Source organism: Scyliorhinus canicula, chromosome 3 (assembly GCF_902713615.1).
Source record: "Scyliorhinus canicula chromosome 3, sScyCan1.1, whole genome shotgun sequence".
Lineage (NCBI taxonomy): Eukaryota > Metazoa > Chordata > Chondrichthyes > Carcharhiniformes > Scyliorhinidae > Scyliorhinus > Scyliorhinus canicula.
In genome coordinates, this window is record NC_052148.1 from 46,298,585 (window position 1) to 46,312,181 (window position 13,597).

At 48.1% G+C, this 13,597-nt stretch overlaps 1 protein-coding gene across 4 annotated transcripts in view; it reads left to right on the forward strand.

Annotated features, from left to right (window-relative positions):
• Window positions 1–10,153: 10,153 nt before the first annotated feature.
• The window catches only part of ctif (CBP80/20-dependent translation initiation factor), a 339,899-nt gene continuing 336,455 nt past the window's right edge, over window positions 10,154–13,597 (forward strand). For all 4 annotated transcript variants that reach the window (XM_038790492.1, XM_038790490.1, XM_038790493.1 and 1 more), the window contains exon 1: window positions 10,154–10,306. The gene's annotated coding sequence lies outside the window, so the exon portion shown is untranslated. The remainder of the gene's footprint in view (window positions 10,307–13,597) is intronic.

The window sequence follows — 13,597 nt, forward strand, 5'->3', positions numbered from 1 at the left end:
GATGCTATTCGGCAAGATTTAGGAGGTATAGGATGGGGAAGGAAACTGCAGGGGATGGGTACAATCGAAATGTGGAGCTTTTTCAAGGAACAGCTACTGCGTGTCCTTGATAAGTATGTACCAGTCAGGCAGGGAGGAAGTTGTCGAGCAAGGGAGCCGTGGTTTACTAAGGAAGTTGAAGCACTTGTCAAGAGGAAGAAGAAGGCTTATGTTAGGATGAGACATGAAGGCTCAGTTAGGGCACTTGACAGTTACAAGTTAGCCAGGAAGGACCTAAAGGGAGAGTTAAGAAGAGCGAGGAGAGGACACGAAAAGTCGTTGGCGGATAGGATCAAGGAAAACCCTAAGGCTTTCTATAGGTATATCAGGAACAAAAGAATGACTCGAGTAAGATTAGGGCCAATCAAGGATAGTAGTGGAAAGTTGTGTGTGGAATCAGAGGAGATAGGGGAAGCATTAAATGGATATTTTTCGTCAGTGTTTACACTGGAGAAAGTCAATGTTGTCGAGGAGAACACTCAGGTTCAGTCGACCAGGCTAGATGGAATTGAGGTTCAAAAGGAGGAGGTGTTAAGCAATTTTAGAAAATGTCAAAATAGATAAGTCCCCTGGGCCAGATGGGATTTATCCTAGGATTCTCTGGGAAGCCAGGGAGGAGATTGCTGAGCCTTTGTCCTTGATCTTTATGTCGTCTTTGTCGACAGGAATAGTGCCGGAAGACTGGAGGATAGCAAATGTTGTCCCCTTGTTCAAGAAGGGGAGTAGAGACAACCCTGGTAATTATAGACCTGTGAGCCTTACTTCGGTTGTGGGTAAAATGTTGGAAAAGGTTATAAGAGATAGGGTTTATAATCATCTTGAAAAGAACAAGTTGATTAGCGATACTCAACACGGTTTTGTGAAGGGTAGGTCATGTCTCACAAACCTTATTGAGTTTTTTGAGAAGGTGACCAAACAGGTGGATCAGGGTAAAGCTGTTGATGTGGTGTATATGGATTTCAGTAAGGCGTTTGATAAGGTTCCCCACGGTAGGCTATTGCAGAAAATAAGGAAGTATGGAATTGAAGGTGATTTAGCGGTTTGGATCAGTAATTGGCTAGCTGAAAGAAGACAGAGGGTGGTGGTTGATGGCAAATGTTCATCCTGGAGTTCAGTTACTAGTGGTGTACCGCAAGGATCTGTTTTGGGGCCACTGCTGTTTGTCATTTTTATAAATGACCTGGAAGAGGGTGTAGAAGGATGGGTTAGTAAATTTGCAGATGACACGAAGGTCGGTGGAGTTGTGGATAGTGCTGAAGGATGTTATAGGATACAGAGGGACATAGATAAGCTGCAGAGCTGGGCTGAGAGGTGGCAGATGGAGTTTAATGCGGAAAAGTGTGAGGTGGTTCACTTTGGAAGGAGTAACAGGAATGCAGAGTACTGGGCTAATGGCAAGATTCTTGGTAGTGTAGATGAACAGAGAGATCTCGGCATCCAGGTACATAAATCCCTGAAAGTTGCCACCCAGGTTAATAGGGCTGTTAAGAAGGCATATGGTGTGCTAGCCTTTATAAGCAGGGGGATTGAGTTTCGGAACCACAAGGTCATGCTGCAGCTGTACATAACTCTGGTGCGGCCACACCTGGAGTACTGCGTGCAGTTCTGGTCACCACATTATAGGAAGGATGTGGAAGCTTTGGAAAGGGTTCAGAGGAGATTTACTAGGATGTTGCCTGGTATGGAGGGAAGGTCTTACGAGGAAAGGCTCAGGGAATTGAGGTTGTTTTCGTTAGAGAGGAGAAGGCTGAGAGGTGACTTAATAGAGACGTATAAGATAGTCAGAGGGTTAGATAGGGTGGACAGTGAGAGTCTTTTTCCTCGGATGGTGATGACCAACACGAGGGGACATAGCTTTAAATTGAGGGGTGAGAGATATAGGACAGATGTCAGAGGCAGTTTCTTTACTCAGAGAGTAGTAGGGGTGTGGAACGCCCTGCCTGCAATAGTAGTAGACTCGCCAACTTTAAGGGTATTTAAGTGGTCACTGGATAGACATATGGATGAATATGGAATAGTGTAGGTCAGATAGGCTTCAGATGGTTTCACAGGTCGGCGCAACATCGAGGGCCGAAGGGCCCGTACTGCGCTGTAGTGTTCTATGTTCTATGTTCTAATAGCTGAACCATCCACCTTGGTGGCCGCTGAGATCGTCACGGACACTCTATCACGTGCCCGCGTGGGCTAGCTGTGGGAGGGGGTGGGGGGGAAGGGACTGCACACCCGGCAACGAAGTTTCACCGCTCGTCAACCCCAGCGACACTCGGTCACCATCACGATTCCTGTGGCTGTGGAACAATCACACGGTATTACAAGTAAGGTGGAACAGTGCGTTTAATGTGAACAAACATTTACAGGTGCCCTAGCCCCTACAACTAAACTGTGCCCTTCACCCGTGTCAACTTACTCAGTGTCTCTCTTTGTTGCCTTACGGGCCCTACCACTACGTCTAAGTGATTCCCCAGATGATACAGCAGGAGTGGAGGAGGACTGCTGCGAATCGCCCCCTTCGACTAGTTTCTCCTTCGGCAAGCGTTTCCTGGGGCGACCCGGCCTTGATGGGCCAGGCTGCTCTGCGGGAGTGTCGGGTGACGTTGTGCCACCCTGCTCTGCCTGCTGCCCACCCGATGCACCAGGGATGGGACGGGGGGAGGCCGAGAATTCCGGGACGTCGCGTGATGGAGTTGATGGGATGGGCCCCGAAACCTCCTCCTCCCTCGGGGAGCCCGGTGGCCCCCGGGCCTCACTTTGGGACAGAGGTGCGAGCGGGGAGGTGCCCCGTCGCGCCACCGACACCTGGCGCTGCCAGTCCTGGAGGCCTGCAACGGTATCCACCAGGATCCGAAGGTTTGCAGAGATGGAGTCCAGGGAGTTAGACATTCCCGCCAGGGACTGTGCGATCTCAACCTGTGAGTGCACGACACCATCCAGCACATGTGTCAGGCGGTTGATGCTCTCCGCGACTGACTGCTGGGACTGTGCCATCGACTGCTGTGACTGTACCGTGGCGTGCTGCGACTGGGCCATGACCTGCTGAGACTCGGCCAAGGCCCGCAGTGCGCCGGCAATGTCGTTTTTGCTCTGGCGCATTGCTGCCTGTGAGAGGGCAACCCTGTCTAGGGCCGAGGATGACGTGTGCACATTAAGCCCAACGCCTTGCATAACCTGACCCATGGACGAAACCGTTTCACCCATTGCCTCCACCACGGATGCCACCCGTGCGGTGTCGGCCTGGGTTGCTGCCATGAGCGGCACCACTCCCTGCTCGTGGACGAGGTTCAACTCCTCTAACAGTGTCTGCAGAGTCTGGAAGACAACCCTCATCCCGGCATTGTGTCCCTGGGTTTCTTGATGCATCGGCTGTGCGGGTGGGTTGAGAAAGTCCAGTAACTCTGAAAACGTCTGGGAGCCAGCTGCATGCTGGGCCTGGCCTGGCCTCTGCCAGTCCAGGCCCTCGGCTGCTCCGACCTCCACCTGCTGTACCTGCTCAGCTGTGATGTGCGACCCAAACTGCGACCCAGGAGCATCATCACTAAATAGGCCAACCGGGGTGAGTGTCTCTGGGATGGTGGATGGTGTGGGAGATAGCTGTGCCGCAAGCTCGAGGTATTCTTGGGTGGACGCCTCCTCGATGTCATCGGCCCGCTGAGAGGCCGTAGGGCGTTCGCAGGCCATTTCTCTATCTTGCGGTGTCGCCGCCCTCTGGTCGTCCTGCTCCACAGATTCAGTTGGGGAGGATGGGACTCCCCGCTGATCAGGCACCCTCTGTCGTGTGGCCCTGGGTGAGGTGGGGGCAGATGCCTGTGTCCGTCTGAAGCCAGATGGCCCTGGTCGTTCGGCATCACGTCCTAGGGAAGAGAATGAAACGGGTTATTTAGATTCGCTCGGCCGGGCGCTGGACGGTCCCAATGGGCAGGGTGTGTGAAGGGACAGAGGATGGGGGAGGTATCCCAGTGGGCAGGGTGTGTGAAGGGACAGAGGATGGGGGAGGTATCCCAGTGGGCAGGGTGTGTGAAGGGACAGAGGATGGGGGAGGTATCCCAGTGGGCAGGGTGTGTGAAGGGACAGAGGATGGGGGATGTATCCCAGTGGGCAGGGTGTGTGAAGGGACAGAGGATGGGGGAGGGGGGGGTGTTTGTCATGCAGGGTTGTCTCACTTGTTGCAGCTCCGCCAACCTCGCATTGCGCGATCTCCCGAGTGGCAGATCCGCCAACAAGGTCCAGGGCCCTCTGCTCAAACGTGGTGAGGGGCCGCAGGATGGGCGAACCCCCTCCCGTCTTGTTCCGCTCACGGGTGTTGTGAGCGGTCTTGTCCTGTTTGGGGAGGGGGCATAGGTAGGTCATTACAATACGGCAGGTATCAGCAGTCCGTTCAGATACTGGCACAGTTTGGGGGTCAAGTTGTAATAAGACCATTGCATCTCTCCACGGGGGCCAGAGCGCTGGGTCTGTGACAACTTTGTGAACCATCCTCAACTCACTCTGCCCCAATCCCCCTCCACCCCCCGTGCCAGGGGGGGAGGTGGGTGATTAAGTAAAGGGGGGGAGGGATGGTTGTGACCTGGGGGCACCCTCTTGGCACTTACCCTGGCAGCCCTGGTGAGGTCGTGCATCTTCATCCGACATTGGTCAGCTGAGCGAGGGGTCTGCCCCACAGCACTGAAGGCAGCAGCAACCTCACGCCAGGCCTGGCGCACCTCGCTGGCAGGGTGGCGATGCCCTCTATGCGGGCAGATGATGCCCCTCCTCTGCTCGATGGATTCGAGCAGCATCTCAACATCAGCCTCCACGAATCGCGGGGCTGCTCTCCTCAGCTCCGACATCCTGGCCTACAGTTTCTGTGCTCGCCCGCGCCTTTTTACGGTGTCGGGCGGTGTCACGTGGGCGTGTTCGTAGCGTCGCCATGTTCCTGCGTCGTCGCGCACGTGATTGACGCGGCTCCATTCCTAGCCCATTTCCCGGACGTGAATACCTTGGGAAATGGGCCGTGTCGGGCCGTCGCAAAACTCGGCCGTTTTCACAGCCAACTTTGCGATTTTCCGCGGGTGCGGAGAATCGCGCCCAACGTTCCAGAGGACTGGAGAATAGCCAATGTTATTCCCTTGTTTAAGAAAGGAAGCAGGGACAATCCAGCAAATTATAGGCCGATGAGCCTGACATCAGTGGTGGGGAAGCTTTTGGAAAAGATACTGAGGGACAGGATATATGCACATTTGGAGGAAAATTGACTAGTTAGTAACAGGCAGCATGGTTTTGTATGGGGAAAGTCATGTCTCACCAATTTGATTGAGTTCTTTGAAGAGGTGACAAAGAAAATTGATGACAGAAGGGCTGTGGATGTAGGTGATATGGACTTTAGTAAAGCGTTTGACAGGGTCCCACATGGCAGACTGGTACAAAAACTAAAATCACATGGGATTCGGGGTGGGCTGGCCAGATGGGTACAGAACTGGCTTGGTTATAAAAGACAGTAGTGGTGGAAGGGTGTTTTTTCTGAATGGAGATATGTAGTTAGTGGTGTTCCACAGGAATCAGTGCTAGGACCTCTGTTGTTTGTAATATATATAAATGATCTGGAGGAAAATGTGGGTGTTCTGATTCGTAAGTTTGCAGATGACACAAAGATTGGCGGAGTTGCTGATAGTGCCGAGGATTGTCAGAGCATACAACAGGATATAGATAGATTGGAGACATGCGCACAGGAATGGCAGGTGGAGTTTAATCCGGACAAATACAATGTAATGCATTTTGGAGGATCAAATCCAGCTATAAATTATACTGTAAATGGCAGAACCCTTAGGAACATTAACATACAGAGGGATCTGGGTGTGCAGGTCCACAGTTCCCTAATAGTGGCAACACAGGTGGCCAAGGTGATTAAGAAGGCATCTGGCATGCATGCATTCATCAGCTGGAGCATTGAGTACAAGAGTTGGAAAATCATGTTGCAGCTATACAAAACCTTTGTTAGGTTGCTTTTTGGAGTATTGCATGGAGCTCTGGTCAACAAATTATCAGAAGGACCTGGAAGCTTTGGAGAGAGTGCAAAGGAGGTTCACTGGGAGGTTGCCTGGTCTCGATGGTTTTGGCTATGAGGAGAGGTTGAATAAACTAGGATTGTTTTCACTGGAAAGACAGAGACTGAGGCGAGACCTGATAGAGGTCTACACATTTATGAGAGGCATAGACAGGGTGGAGAGTGAGTGGCTTTTTCCAAGGGTGGAAGTATCAATTAGACGGGGCACAGGTTCGAGGTGAGAGGGGGAAGGTTTAAGGGAGATGTACGGGGTAAGTTTTTCCACAGGGAGTGGTGGGTGCCTGGAACATGCTGCCAGAGGATGTGGTGGAAGCATGCACATTAGTAACATTTAAGAGGCATATGGATGGATACGTGAAAGGGAGGAAATAGAGGGATACGGACCGAGTAAGGGCAGAAGGTTTTATTTTTTAGTTAGGAATCATGATCCACACAGGCTTGGAAGGTCGAAGGGTCTTTTCCTGTGCTGTACTTTTCTTTGTCCTTTGTTCTTGGTATGATTACCTGAGTGTGAAATGCAAATGTAAGCTGGCCAAAATTATCAACACTGCAGGTAAAATCACTAGTAGACAGCAGACACAGCTCAATAATTTATTTAACAACACAGTTGGGGCTGGTTTAGCACAGTGGACTAAACATCTGGCTTGTAATACAGAACAAGGCCAGCAGCGTGGGTTCAAATCCCGTACCAGCTTCCCCGAACAGGCGCTGGAATGTGGCCACTAGGGGCTTTTCACAGTAACTTCATTGAAGCCTACTTGTGACAATAAGATTATATTATTATAGTTTAGAAGAAAACTCAGGCTATCATCGATGATCCCTCTCACTATATCATCAATTTGAAAGGCTTCCTTTGGGCCGGCGCTTTAGCATGCCTATTGCTAGGAAAATTTGTTCAAGAGGTCTTTTGTTCCCAGTGCCATAAGCTTACTAAATAACACAATCCAAATTTAACTTGCAGTTATGTTTATTTTAACTGCAGTTAAGTACTATAATGGCAGAGTGCAACATGTTATGTTTGTATGGTATGGATGTATGTTATATATGCACAAATGTCTGAATGTAGGTATAGATGAAATATTTACTGTTTAAAATTAATGACTGTATGATTATATATTAAACTGAAGGTGAAGCCAAAAACCAATTTCCACTTTTGTGCCTACAACAATAATAATAATAATAATCGCTTATTATTCAATTAAGTTACTATGAAAAGCCCCTAGTCGCCACATTCCGGTGCCTGTTCGGGGAGGCCGATACGGGAATGGGCAGCACGGTAGCACAGTGGTTAGCACAGTTGCTTCAAGACTCCAGGGTCCCAGGTTCGATTCCCAGCTTGGGTCACTGCCTGTGCGGAGTCTGCACGTTCTCCCCGTGTCTGCGTGGGATTCCTCCGGGTGCTCCGGTTTCCTTCCACAGTCCAAAGATGTGTGGTTTAGGTGGATTGACCATGCTAAATTACCTTTAGTGTCCAACAAGGTTACGTGGGATTACTGGGTTACGAGGATAGGGTGGAGGCGTGGACTTGAGTAGGGTGCTCCTTCCAAGGGCTGGTGCAGACTCGATGGGCCAAATGGCCTCCTTCTGCACTGTAAATTCAAGGGTTCTATGAATAAAGTTCTTTATTTTCCATCCTTCTTAGCAAGCCATCTCTGGCATTGCTTTTCTTAAAGAAAATGCATTGATACATAAGTTTGTATTCAACCTTGATGGTTTAATTAGCATTAGCTGTTACCTTGTATAGTGTTCTGACTGTCCACTGACTCCATTTGAGGACAAATTTAAGGCAGTTCCAAAGGCATTTCTTGCAAAGAGTTATTTCCATGGATAAATGGTGCTAGAAAGAAAGAAATAAAAGACTGAAGCAAAAAGAAAAACAAAGAAAGAATTATATATAGAGTGCCTTTCACAACTCAAAACAATTCAAATTACTTTACAGCCAATTGACTACTTTTGAATTGTGGTCAATACTGTAATGGAAGAAATGATGACAGCCAATTTTCACATATGGTGGTCCCACACACGCCCGGATATCTGTTTTAGTGAGGGATATGTATTGGCCAGGGAGAACTACCCTACTCTTCTTCGGTGGGATTTGTTTCAAATCCCTTTGTGACCTTACCCGTCCCTATCTCTCTGGAGCCTCAACATCCTCCAAGATCTCTGAGGTCTTCCAAATTTGTCTCTTTGGTGCATTCCTGATTGTAATCACTCTGCCTTCATCTGCCTTGACTTTAGGCCTTGGCATTCCCTCCATGAACCTCTTTGCCTCGCTTTCTTCTCATGAGATGCTGAACCTATTTTTAATCATCTGCCCTAATGTTTCTTTATGTGTATATCGAGCCAAATTGCGATTGATAGCATTCCTGTGAAGCACCTTGGGACATGTTAGTACATTCAAGGTGCTTTATAAATGGAAGTAGCTGGTATTGTCCTGAGGGTCATGAGTCTGAAACCTTAACTCTTTAGACATAGAACATACAGTGCAGAAGGAGGCTATTCGACCCATCTATTTTGAACCGACACACTTAAGCCCTCCCTTCCACCCTATCCCCGTAACCCAATAACCCCTCCTCACCTTTTTCGACACTAAGGGCAATTTAGCATGTCCAATCCACCTAACCTGCACGTCTTTGGACTGTGGGAGGAAACCGGAGCGCCCGGAGGAAACCCACGCAGATATGGGGAGAACGTGCAGACTCCACACAGACAGTGACCCAGCAGGGAATCGAACCTGGGACCCTGGCACTGTGAAGCCACAGTGCTAACCACTGTGCTACCGTGCTGCCACAAATGCAGTTCAGTATTCCCAGCATTTTATTTTATCATAGAATAGAACCATAGAATTCCTACAGTGGAGAAGAAGGCCACTCGGCCCATCAAATCTGCACCGGTCCTCTGAAAAACCCCCCACCTAGGCCCTCTCCCCTGCCTTATCCCCTCAAACCCACCTAACCTGCACAGTTTGGACACTGTCTGTGAGGAGTCTGCACATTATCTCCGTGTCTGCGTGGGTTTTTTCCGGGTGCTCTGTTTTCCTCCCACAAGTCCCGAACGAGATGCTGCTTGGTGAATTGAACATTCTGAACTCTCCCTCTGTGTACCCGAACAGGTGTCGGAATGTGGCGACTAGGGGCTTTTCACAGTAACTTCATTGCAGTGTTATTGTAAGCCTACTTGCGACAATAAAGATTGTTATTATTATAAGCGGCAATTTAGCATGGCCAATCCACCTGCACATCTTTGGACCATGGGAGGAAAACAGAATATCTGGAAGAAATCCATACAGACATGGGGAGAAAGTGCAAACCCAAGGTTGGAATTGAACCCGGGTCCCTGGCGCTGTGATGCAGCAGTGCTAACTACTGTGCCACAATGCCGCCTCTTATTTTTAATAGAAGATCCACAGAATCCCTAAAGTACAGGGGGCCATTCGACCCATCGAGTCTGCATCGACTCTCTGTAAGAACAGCCTATCTAGGCCTTCTTTGCCACCCTAGCCCCATAATCCCACCTAAGAGGCAATTTAGCATGGCCAAACCACCTAACCTGCACATCTTTGTACTGTGGGAGAAAACCGGAGCACCCGGAGGAAACCCATGCACACATGGGGAGGATGTGCAAAATCCACACAGTGCTAACCACTGTGCCACCTATTGTGCCACTGTGCTGCCTATTTTAGTTATTGGTGTTGTTGGAGACAGATGGTGGTTTAGGAAGGAAATTTGGATCTTAGAACTTCATTCATTCAGTGAAAAGGTGGACACAAAGGTTCTTAACTCTCTGGTATGGTGAAAGGTTTGATAAATTAGATCAAGTGAGATTACATTTAAGACATTGCCATAATCAGTCTGAGATGAAATCTGCATTATGAGGGGTTGGCTCGGCATCTAATGCCCTGGTGTCTCCAGAAAGTTCCAATTGGACATTTTAACACTGTGGAACAAGAGGAGAATGAAGGTTATTGTTCGTGTTTGCAATGAACTACAACTCCCAGAATGCCGAGTGCAGCAATGTCCCTGTCCAGAGGAGGGTGCCGGGTCCGCGTCACATTCCCGCATCATTGCGTGTATTTTGTGGCACTAGGATCTTGGTCAGAACCCCCTGAGCCTGGGTTTCGGGAAAAGTGATCCACTCCCAGGAAGGGGTGGTGGGGGAGGGGGGGAAGGTGTTTAATCTGAGGAGGCATCCAGAATCCCCTTCCGAAGCGACCCCAGGAGTATTTCAAAGGTCAGACAATGATTACTGGAGCCATAAGCTGGAGTTTACTGTGTTTGTGTAGCATTATATGATGACTCTGAGAATGATAAATGTTGTAGTTTCGATTTGTTACCATGAGGGGATTTAAAATGCTACAAAAGTAACATTAGATTGCGGATATTTTATTACGAAAGAGTTGCACTCATTTTGATACCGGCTTGTGTCATTGGAGGGAGAGTTTAGTAGCTTGAACCGTGTCAACTCCGGCTACATTGTAAAGATGATCAATGGATGGGACTGTTGGCTGCTGAAACGCAGTAACTGGGATCGTCAATATCTTGCGTATTGCAGTGATTTTTTTGATGTTGTAATGCTCACCTTGCAGTATACTGTAAATAAGAGCAAACTGACATGCTCAATGTCGTTTTCTGAAATTTGCAAAGTGGGTGTGTGATTAATGTGATGAGCTGCCTATGGGGATCTATGACAAAGGGGATCGATCTCGTTATTTAATTTTATATATATATGCAGTGGGCACATTTAACTACGTTTGACATTTCCAGTTGATCTCTAAACAGAAATGTTGGCAATAAGGGCAGTATTAGAAACTGTATAATTTCCTCCTTTCACCGTTGGCTGTAACCTAATTGTCAACGAATTGTATTCCTAACATTTCTTCAAAGATTGATTCGCTGCGATCATTTTGTAAGGGAGGCTTGTATTAATGGCCATATACTGGGGGGTGTATTTATATCCTTCTGTCAGTGGTAATTCATGTTTAACATGAGCGATCCGCAATGACAAACGGTCCTTAAAAGGATTGGGCGCGGCAGCTTGTCTGAGACCTTTCCTCCCCCACCTCCCCTCACCGTCAGAATCCGAGAACGGCCCCTTTCTCCCTGTCTCTAGGCCGGATGAGCTGGCCTATACCGCTCAGTGGAAGTATCCGAGTCGAGACAGTATGAAGGCGGGCAGGGGGTGGGGGTGAGGCTGCCTTGTGGACCTTGACCAGCTGCTGCCACGTGACAGGCAGACCATTCCTTTAAAGTCAGGCATTTCCTGCAACAATCGGGATGAGATGTGTCTCGGCAAAACCAGCACTTCTGGGCTACTTGCTATTGAGCAGGGAGTGCGCTTGCTTGGATCTGACGAAACAAAAACCATCTTCAATCAAGTCAAACCAAACCTAATTTGATTTATTCCAATCCACTTTTCTTCTGAAATCTGGAGAGTACTCCTCCCAAAAGGAGATGGGTCCCGCTTGATGTGTGAGGCTAGATAGACCTCAAGCCTCGACTATAGTTATTTGGGCAGGGAGAGCGGGGATATTACAGTTGAGTTTGATCCTGTCCATGCCGAGTGCCCCCCACATGCACTGTGACTAGAGGCACCAATGGATAGCAGGATTGTTGTCTGATTTTTCCAGTCTACATGTGCAGGCCAACAGCAGCATTCTATCGCTGCTCATCATTAGGTTAGCTCACTCAGCACAATAAGACTTCCTCTTTTTATTGCATAGTTACCTCATGGTATGTTTAACCCTGGCCTTTTAATGGCAATTTAATTGGATAGGGTCACATCAGAATGAAGAAAGAACACTTCCTCATTTGCTCAATTTTAAGAGCTACCAACATCTGTGTTGATGTTTCATGTTTTATCAGTTTTTTTTAAGCATTTGTATGTTATACTTCTGTAATTAATTTAAAATTGTGTAACTCTATCTAATGAAACAATGTTTCATGCAAATTGGGCATTTATTCTTTGACTAACAATATGATTTTGAGACTTTATTTGGATGGAAGGTACAGGCAGAGGAAATTAGTTTTCTCTTGTAACTTTCCTCCTTCAGAATGCTTTGATTTATTCATTCTGGCGTTTTCAAGGGTGACAGTTGCCCTCTGGTAACTTGCACAAATGTTGTTACTTATCAGCAAATTAGTGTTGCAATTTATTGCCATGGAAATGGAATCTAAAATAGAAATGCTTTGCTACAATTGTGGGACCACATCTGGAGTACTTTGTATCATTTTAGTCTCTTTATCTGGAGAAAAGATCAAAATGTATTGGAAGCAGTTCAGAGAAGGTTGATGCGACTGATATCTGGGAAGTGGGCTTGCCTTATGGGGAAAGGTAAGGCAGGCTGTGCCTGTACCATTGGAGTTCAGAAGATTTGAAGTGACCTTATTGAAACATACAAGATCCATAAGGGACTTGACAGGGTGGCTGCTGAAAGTATGTGTCCCCATGTGGGAGAGTCTTGAACAGTTTAAAAATAAGGGCCAGGATTCTCTGATCCCGCGGCCAAGTCCTGACGCCGACGTTGGAAATGGCACGAGCGACTCCGGCGTCAAAAGGGCCTGCAGGTCCAGGCATTTACCCCATCCTAGGGGGCTAGTACGGCACCGGAGTGGTGTTTCCTGCTCCGGTGCTCGAAAGCCGGCGTGCTACGTGGGTTGCCGTATTCGCGCTAACCCCCGGGCAATATGGCAGAGCCCTACAGGGGCCTGGCGCAGAGGAACATAGCCCCCCCCCCCCCTGCGAAATGAGCCTGCCCGCCGATCGGTAGGCCCCAATCGCAGGCCTGACCACCATGGAGGCCCCCCCCAGGAGTCGGATTCCCCCCCCCCCACCAGGAAGATGGGGGCGAAAATAAATGTTTGCTCTTGAGGGTGAAGTGTCTTCGGAACTCTTCTCCAGAGAGCAGTGGAAGCAGGATCAAGTAATATTTTTAAGGTAGAGGAAGATAGATTCTTGACTCACAAGCATTCAAAGGTTATTGGTGGTGTTTGGAATGTGGAGTTGAGACCACAATCAGATCAGCCATGATCTTATTGAATGGTGGAGCAGGCTTGAGAGGCTAAATGGGCTTGCTCTTGCTTCTATGATTGGATGTTCATATTATCTGAATATTAGCTTAATGTGGGCTATATGATATCCTTACCTGATCTCTCTAAATGCACTGTGGGGTGTTCAGAGGTGAGAAACCTACCAGATTTTAAATTCCTTAGCATAAAGGCTATGTCCAGTCCGATACGTTTGTGACCTTTGTTGCAGTTAGTTATTGGAGAGACTAAAATGTGACAACACTTCTGAAACCACAATAGAAGATGTAGACATTGATATAAACTTGGTTTTGGACCATCATGCTATGAATGTAATGACCCCAAGACAATTGACTGATTATAGTGTCGTCCAAGTTAATATCAGCTAACCTGACATAGATGAATAAGCTGTGGTGCTTGGATATTGAGTTATTACTTATGAAATACAGAAATAACCCTGGCTTTCTGCATCTAAATTTGTCAAGTTTATCCGCCTAGG